Here is a 7249-nt window from a genome sequence, read left to right as displayed (position 1 = left end):
CTCTCCCTTGCCTGCCTCCCCAGCTTGACGTCAGCACGGTCACGTGACCTGACTCTGGAGTGGAGGGGAAATGAAAGGGGAGAGACACAGAAGCCTGCATTGCCATGGTAACAGGGACACTGCTCTGCAATGATTTCAATAGGTCAACATACACACACACACACACACACGTACACGCACGCACACAGGGAATCTGGTAAATGACAGACTCCTTTACACAACCTGTGCAGTGAAGAAGCTGCACTGCATTTTCTCTTTTCATTAAACAATTATTTGTTTTTTTTTACTAAATTTACAACATATCTTATTTCTCATGTACTACTAAAATGGTTAGTTAGTCAGCATTTGGTGACACATAAAAATTGGGTCCCTTTCCCATCCTCCATCCAGATAGCAGTCTGGCTAAATTTATCTGAATAACATCTGCTGCTGCTTCTGGTCAACTCAGTGGCGCAAAAGAGGGGCCCTGGCCAGGGTGGGGTCGTGTGGAGGGTGGGGCGAGGTCAGCCATGTGAACACTACCCCCTACTACTTACTGTGTAAGAGGCTGGTGGAAAGAGACATGCGATGGAATGGGACGCATAGCAGAAAGCGGTGAAACGTTGCTAAATTGACCCCGCAGCTAATTCGTATGACTCAAGTAAGTATCCTCAAGTAGAGCTGACAGCTAAAGCCATTGAAAACAATTTGCAATTTGATTATTTTCCCCCATTTTTAAGTCCTAGTTTTATACATTACATCTCAGTGTGGGTCTTGGCTAAAATTTGTTTAAAAATGGTTCAGAATGCTTTTGCTGATACCCAATAAAAACTGCATAAGTACAGTGATACCTTGATTTTTGTATCCCCCGGTTTTTGTAAAATGCAGTTTTTGATGCAAATTATTGTCAAAAATACGTGTTGGTGTTCGTACACTTTCTCAGTTATCATACGGTCAAACATTGCCCCTAACAAACTAGTCCGTTTGCCCGTGTATCATACTGCGGGTGCCCACGCCTTGGTAAATCAGTCTTGTTGTGCTATTAATACAAAGTCAAACAGTGCTGGTTAGCATGCGCTCAACCCCTCCCCAGACAGAAGTCATTGTCTCCCAGATCTGTCACCCCTTCCCCTCCTCCGTCATCACTCATCGCCGTCTTTGCCAACAAGAGTCTTCATCTTTGATTGATTGAAATGTATTTTGCATTGTTTTCTGCGTGTATCTTCTATATAAAATGTGTTATGTGTTTTATTTTTGGGTGTCAGGAACAAATTAATTGGATTCGCATTATTTGTTATTGTGTGGTCATCTTTGGTTTGTGTGTGTGGGTTGTATGTGTGCGTTCATATGTAGAATGGGTCACCGGCACAAGAGGGAATTCATCCCTGCTGAATAATGAGGAAGCAACCGCCTGTGTGGAAGAGAAAACTTTTTTCTCCAAAGCCTCCTTTCGAGGTTCCTTTGAAAAAGGAAACAGTCCCACACTGTGCCATTGTTTGAAACACACGCCTAAGGAACAACATCATTGTCCTGCATGCAACTTAAATCAGCTGAGTGAAGAAAACATCAAGGATATTCAGAAAGTATGGAACCCATGGCCAGAAATGAGTAGCATGCACACAAAAAGGCTGGAATTGACATTTGAACACTGAATGTTCTTGCTGGGATACAGTAGTGCTAAAAACGTCCTTGCTGTGCAGCCTGGCTAAAAGTTTCAAAAGGAAATAGCCCAACTTTTTTACCATGATGTCTACGTGAGCAATTTAGCTAGAGTAAGGTGTAGGTCGTACAGAAATGTCAATCATGGATCAAATTCTGCATTTTAGGGGGAATAAAGTCAGAATTTATGAGGGGAAAAATCATTTCTAAGCATAAAGTTGAAGTTCATATACTGTAAAAAAAAAAAAAGCACTAAAAAAACGAAACAGTGGGTCCGTGAAAGGTGAACCGCGACGGAGCGGGGGAACACTGTATACACTTTGTCACAAAATATAAATGCAATCCGTTTGTTTTTGCTTCCGTCTTTCATGACCTGAACTAAAAAATCGAAAATGTTTTCTATGTACACTAAAGACCAATTTCTCTCAAATATTCATAAATCTGTCTAAATATGTTAGTGAACACTTCTGCTTTGCCAAGATACTGTAATCCACCCATCTCACAGGTGAGGCATATCAAGATTATTGCACAGTTGTGTCTTAAGCTGGCCACAATACAAGGCTACTCCGAAATGTGTCGTTTTACCGTATTGGTAGTTTTGGGGGATCAGAAAACCAGTCAGTATCAGGTGTGACCAGCATTTATCTCACGTAGTGCAACACATCCCCTTCACGTAGACTTGATCAGGTTGTTGATTGTGGCCTGTGGAATGTTGGTCCACTCCTCTTCAATGGCTGCGAGCAGTTGCTGGATATTGTCAAGAACTGGAACATGCTATCAAACGCCGATCCAGAGCATCCCAAACATGCAAAGTGGATGTCGTGTCCAGTGAAGATGCTGGCAATGCCAGAACTGGGATGTTTTCAGCTTCCAGGAATTGTATACAGATCTTGGCAACATGGTGGCGTGCATTATCATGAGGTGATGGTTGTTGATGAATGGCATAACAACGGGTCTCAGGATATTGTCATGGTATCTGTGCAAAATGGCATCAATAAAATGCATCCATGTTCATTGTCCATGAAACACGCCTGCCCGTACCATAATCCCATCGCCACTATGGGCTACTCGATCCACAGGATTGACATCAGCAAACTGCTCACCCACACAACGCCATACATGCTGTTTGCCATCTGTCCTGTACAGTGGAACCGAATGTGAGCATTTGCCCACTCAAGTCGGTTATGACCACAAACTACATTCAGGTTGAGACTCCGGTGGGAACAACAAGCATGCAGCTGAGGTTCCCTGAGACAGTTTGTGTAGAATTCTTTTATTATGCAAACTCCTTGTTGCGGCAGCTGTCGAGGTGTCCGGTCTCAGACAGTCTCAGAGGTAAAGATTCTGGATGTGGAGGTCCTGGGCTGATGTGGTTACACCTGGTCTGCGGTTGTGAGACCAGTTGGATGTGCTGCCAAATTCTGTGACACGGCTTATGGTAGAAAAATGAACATTCAATTCACGGGCACCAGCTCTGGTAGACATTCCTGCAGTCCAAGAGACCAAGGCATAATTAACCTGTGTATACAGTCGTCCTCGTGGTTTGAACATCGCTTCCTCATTCTATCGCAGTTTTTAAAAAATGAATTAATAAATGATTGCTGTTTCGTGGTTTACTATGACCAATTATTAGTCAAAAACTGCATATTTAAGCAAATGTTTCATATTCGTGGCCTAAATTAAGCATTTTCAAAAAATTGTATTTAGAAAGTCATAAACAGGCTATCTAAGTTTATTAATATTGACTACTACTACTACTCTGCGGAAAGCCACTTGTTGCGGTCGGGTCTGGAACCAATTAACGCTAAATGAGGGATTAATGTACACCTATAGCCATTCATGCAACAGAATAAGTCATGGCATGCTTGATAGCGTGCCATGACATTTTTAAGGTTGGGAAATACTGATGTAAACAATGTGCTTAATTTGTCATAATCCAATTTTATTTAGCTTTTTATGTTTGGGATTGTGGGCTGTGCTAAAACAACATTACACTTCAAAGTGACTGGAGCGAAAGCATTACAACCCACCTCATCCTTTCAGGAGCTATGTACAGACAGAGGACAACAGGAAAGAATAACGAGCAATCTATCCCATGTATTGTTCTTCATGGCAGGCTACAGGATCAGTAGAGGAAGAGGATGAACTGACGTTATCAGAGAGCAGCAGATTGGGCAAGCAAGCCAGAAAATCACACTTTCCATCACAGCCTCACATATGAGTCACTAAGTTCCTCTGCTCACTATTATGGGTGCACACAGGCTGCATATACTGTATAATATTTATAGGTAATATCAGTGTTGTTATATGTGGTATTGGCATATTGAGGAGTTTAGTGTACGCTCACCAGGTACTGTATGTCTTTTTTTTTTTTCTTTTTCCATTTTTTTCTGTCGGACAAAAATTAATGTACATTAATTAACAATTTAGTTTTAGTTTACTGCAGCTGCCGCTATGGTTAGGTTAAGCTTACAGTATATTACACAACTAAGCCTGCTGAAAAACACCAATGTCTTTTTTTGGAAGCTTCTTATTTTTTTACCTAGAAGCCTTCCAGCTCCAGTAAAAACAGATATGCAACACAAAAGTACCACCCACCGAATTATTGCAGATGATGCATTTTGTTATTGGCTTGTCTTCACTTGGTCAGTTGGAGATGAAATGTGCTGTCATTACATCACAGCAAGGCCATTTTGGAATTAAGATGGTAAATAAAAAGAAGAAAAAAAACACATTGCTGCCATGGCAACATGTTACAAAAAGCAGCCAGGGACAGGTGTAAATACAAGGATATTCAAATTGAGAGAAGGATGAAGAATGCATCTGTGAACATTCATGCGTAATTAAAAACGCTGTCTGCAAAGATTAATTAGTTGGAGGATTTTTGTTTTCATTTGTTTCGTATAAGCTCTATTTTGTGTACTTGAACAACTAAATATTTCTTGTAAATAAATGCAGCTCTTGTGCATACTCCCACTCGAGTGTCATACAGGCTCATTCACTTCCAAGCAGTAACAATACTAATAATAACAACTATTTCCACAAGGTCCACTGTGCAATGCCCCCAGCCTAGGATTAATTCTGAAAAACCTTCCATAATTATATGTTGTTCTTTATGTCAGTTGTGAATTATGAACAGCTTCATTGACAAGAGTTTAACATTCACGGCATTGAACATAGTGGTTACCAAGGTTATTTTTAATGCAACCTTGTACAGTATAATATTCTGGGCACAACAGATGTTACCCAAGGCAGTAAAGGATTTGCACAGAAATAGTGAAAACAACATAATGCATATTGTGTATTATGATCGAGCAGATAAGGATGAAACAATGTTTTGCTTATCTCCTAGGACACCACCCCAGGCAGTGTGGGTGTCTGCACCAGACACGCTTGCTTGTTCATTGGCTCATTCGCTTAATAAAACTGGGCTGCAGCTGCAATGTGTTGTCTCCCTACCATATTTGCAGTGGTATACTCCTACATGCAACCCCTTCCTCTTATTCACGCGCTTACTCACTTGCGGCAAAACAACATCCCACTCATTGCTGCTTCTCCCTCATATAGCCATTCCTCCAAGAGGAGGCTTTCAACCTGCATCTCGTCTATTACAATCTGGGTGGCAAATAGAACTAATACAAAATATTGATCATGGTTGTGTTCAGCTGCAGTGCTACAGTGCAACACGCGTCGGGAACCTTTTTGGCTAAGATAGCCATGGAAGCCACATATTTTAAAATGTGTTTCCATGAGAGCCATATCATATTTTTTAAGCAAGACCAACAACTTTTCACCATGAATGCCACTTCTGGTGCTGGATGGTTTTGCACAGTACGATGTATCTTTGTTTTCGCCATCTTCTTTGTCAAAAGAAGATGGTTTGCTCTGCAGAATGCTCTGCAGAATTAGCTAGCTGACTATTTGATTAAAGTAGGGACGTTTACTTTTTGGCCTCTCAATGACCTGGGTAGACTACCACATTATCCAATAATAAAGATTTGGTGTGTAACCCGGAAAATATCAGAAGGACAACAGCCATTGGCTCTAGCCAACCGCATTGTGATAAAAAATGGATGAATGGATTAAAATGCATAAGAAAGTTTTAGATTTTGAAGGTTATTTTCTTTATTTGTGATTTCTGTAATGTTTCACTTTAAAATGTCAGTTGAAAAAAATTAAATAAATGCATTTTATGGTGTTAAGAAATGTCCGAGACCCAGACGCAGTTATCAAAATAGCCACATCTGGCTCCCGAGCCATGGGTTCCCTACCCCTGGTCTAGAAAGTTAAGCATCTTGTTTGAGATACCAAAACATTTCTCACACAATTCTCATGACGTTCAACTACCGTTGCTACTTCATTCTAAATGCAAGAGCTGTATATTAATTGAGCAAAATGAAGTTACGTACAAGATGTTGTTAGCACAATATCATCTTCAAGCACTTGTTGCAGGTGGCTGAGTCTGCATCTTTTGAGGTGAAGTACAACCAAACTTTCGGCCAGACCATTTTAACTAGATGCTCACCGGGTATGCAGGTGAAAATCTAACGTAATGCCTAACACCGTCACGACAGATCACTCGGCAGTAACTATCCCTGATTTTTTTTATACCTCAACACCGATATGTACTTACTTTTTCTGTCTGGTTGCTACCGGTTACGTTGGCGCCGGTGCGATTGTGTTACCGAGTTTCGGTACACACCCCTACAAAGTCATTCAATGATCTTGAAAATATTCAAGTTAAAAGTATCAGTATCGCAATCAAAATTGGCCCAATTTGCCTGTATGTCTGTATGCTAATGCGTGCTGTAGCATGTTACCAAATAATAATTTATCTTGTTTGTGAGTAATTGCTACACTGACTTTGTAGAGCTTTATTTTTTTTTTTTACATCTTCTTACATAAGAACAAAAAATGGTCCCTAAAAACCCTGGTCGTTCTTTTCTCTCTGTATTCATATGTAGATGGTAGTGACATTCCAATCTCACATAGTGGGAAAGTCCTGTGCTAATTCAATACATTAAGGTGCGTGCACATGAACTAAATAGAACAACTAAAATTAGCAGCAGGTAAACAGAGAAGCAAAGTATGACAACACAGAATAGAGCATAAACGGAAGTAATTACAAAATAAACCAAACTGTCACGCGTGCTAACTCACGGTTCGAGACACTAATAATTTTAATAAAGTTAAAAACCGTATTTCGAGGGTTCTAAACAGCTTTTTCTATGTTCTAACTACAAAATATTCCATTTGTAAATAAGTAATCCTACTTCGTTGAAATTCATTTATCACGACCGGGTCTGGAACCAATTAACTGCGATAAACAAGGGATTACTGTAGTCTATTTCATCTTCACTGTGCAGGCTCCAGCATACCGTGAGGATTACGCTGCATAAAAAAATGAATGGATGGTGGATGGATGGATGGATGGATGGATGGATGGATGGATGGATGGATGGATGGATCGATGGATGGATGGATGGATGGATGGATCTTCACTGTGCACCTGACATGTTATGACAAGTTTCAACAGTAATAAATGGAAGACCTTCACTACTTGTAATTACTTTACACTTGACAACATTTACAGATTAAGATAAGCATGTAA

The sequence above is a fragment of the Dunckerocampus dactyliophorus genome, chromosome 7 (assembly GCF_027744805.1).
Source record: "Dunckerocampus dactyliophorus isolate RoL2022-P2 chromosome 7, RoL_Ddac_1.1, whole genome shotgun sequence".
NCBI classification, from domain to species: Eukaryota; Metazoa; Chordata; class Actinopteri; order Syngnathiformes; family Syngnathidae; genus Dunckerocampus; species Dunckerocampus dactyliophorus.
This window is presented reverse-complemented; position numbering follows the sequence as displayed.